Source organism: Tupaia chinensis, unplaced genomic scaffold (assembly GCF_000334495.1).
Source record: "Tupaia chinensis unplaced genomic scaffold, TupChi_1.0 Scaffold144195_1, whole genome shotgun sequence".
Lineage (NCBI taxonomy): Eukaryota > Metazoa > Chordata > Mammalia > Scandentia > Tupaiidae > Tupaia > Tupaia belangeri.
The window spans coordinates 8,125-10,414 of record NW_006204052.1 but is presented as its reverse complement, the minus strand read 5'-3'; positions in this window follow the sequence as shown (position 1 = coordinate 10,414).

The window sequence follows — 2,290 nt, the reverse complement described above, 5'->3', positions numbered from 1 at the left end:
TGTAGAATTCAGAGGTGAAGCCATCAACCAGGGTTCTTCTTTGTTGGGAGGTCATTTATTACTGATCCAATTTCCTGGTTTGTTATGGGCCTATTCAGACTTTCTACATCCTCTTGCCTCAATCTTGGTAGTTTATATGTGTCCAGGAATTTGTCCATCTCATCCAGCTTTTCTTGTTTGTTGGCATATAGTTGTTCATAGCATCCCTTAAAGATTTTTGCGTTTCTATGATATCTGTTGCTATATTTCCTGGTTCATTGCAATTTTGATTTATCTGGTTCATTTCTCTCTTATTAATTAGTCTAGCTAGTGATGTATCAATTTTGTTGATCTTTTCAGAGAACGAGCTTTTAGTCTCATCTATTTTCTGTATAGTTTGTTTAGATTCTATTTTATTCATTTCTGCTCAGATCATTATTATTTCTTTTCTCCTGGAATTTTTTTTTCCAATTCTCTGAGACATATGTTAGGTGATCCACTTGCCTTCTTTCATCTTCTTCTAATTGCTATGAACTTCTCTCTTATGACTACTTTTGCAGTGTCCTAAAGATTATGGAAAGTCGTGTCTTCATTGTCATTAGCATTCATGACAATGAAATATTTTTATTTCAGTCTATTTCTTCAGTAGTTGTGAAGTCATTCAGGAGTAGGTTATTTAATTTCCATGTATTTGTTTATTTTTGAGGATTTTTAAAAATTAATACCACGTTCAATTTCATCATGGTCAGAGAAGTTGCTGGATATAGTTTCTATGCCTTTGAATCTGTAGAGGCTTGATTTGTGCCCTATCATGTGGTCAATCTTCAAAAAGCTTCCATGAGGGAGTGAGAAAAAGTGAATCTCATGGTTTGGAGGTGAAAGGTTGTATAGATGTCTGTTACGTCCATTTGATTTATGACATTATTTAAGTCCTTTATTTCTTAACTTATTTCTTGTCTAGATGATCTGTCCAGAAATAGTAGGGTGTTGGGTGTTGATGTTCTCAATAATTAGTGTGTTGCAGTCTATCTCTCCTTCTAGATCTAAAAGTCTTTTCTTAATGAATCTGGGTGCTCCTGAGTTAGGTGCATAGATATTTTATAAGCATTATATCTTCTTGAGGGATTAGCCCTTTTACTAAAACATAGTGCCGTTCTTTGTCTCTTCGTACAATTTTTGTTTTAAAGCCTATTTTGTAGGAAATTCATATCATGACTCCAGCTCTTTCTTGGTTTCCATTTGCATGGAATACCTTTTTCCAGCCCTTCACTTTTAGTATATGTATGTCTTTATCCATGAGATGAGTTTCTTGTAGGCAACAGATAGAGGGTTTCTGGTTTTTTGTTGTTGTTGTTGTTGTTGTTGGTTTTTTTTCCCATTCAGTCAGTCTGTGTCTCTCTTGATTGGAGAATTTAGTCCATTAACATTCAATGTTATCAGCGATATTTCCAGATTTATCCTTACCTTTAAGTTGGCCATTGTTGTGGTTGTCTTTTATTCCCTTATTTCTGTCTGTTCATTCTTTAGTTTTTCTGGAACAGGACTCTCTTCAGATTTTCTTAAAGAGCTGGTCTGGTGTTGGCAAATCCTTTCAGGTTTTATTTGTCTGAGATTTTAAATCTTTTTTCCCATATGAAGAATAATCTTGCTGGATATAATAATCTTGTTTGAAATTGTTTCTGTCTTAATAGTTTCAATATATCTTTCCATTCTTTCCTTCCTTACATTGTTTCCATTGCAACGCCCTATGTTAGCCTGATGGTATGACTGTTGTAAGTCATTGACATTTCTGTGTTGCCAATTTTAGTATCTTGTCTTTATCTTGGGCTTGGCTGGTCTGGCTAAGATGTGCCTTGGGGAGGATCTTCTTGGGTTGATTCTATTTGGGATCCTTTATATTTCTTGAGTCTGGATGTTTGAATGCATCTCTAGACTTGGAAATTTTTCTTCTAGGATTTCATAGAATAGAGTTTCCATGCTCTTACTTGCTTCTTCACCTTCTGAAACACTAATTTTTTGGAATTTTTGACATTTAATGGAATCTAATATTTTTCATATATTATCCTCATTTGTCTTTGTTATTTTCTCTATCTTTAATGTGTTCCCCCCTCAGGTCAGAGTTTTAATTGTCTACATCTGAGATTCAATCTTCAGCATGTCTAATCGGCTTTTAATACTTTTGAGAGAGTTTTTGATTTCCTGTATTACAGACTTTAATAACTCCACCTGATTTTTTTTTTCTAGTGTCCATTTCTTCTTTCAATTTGAGGAAGGACTCCCTCATCTCCTGGAATTGATTTTCTCTTTTCTG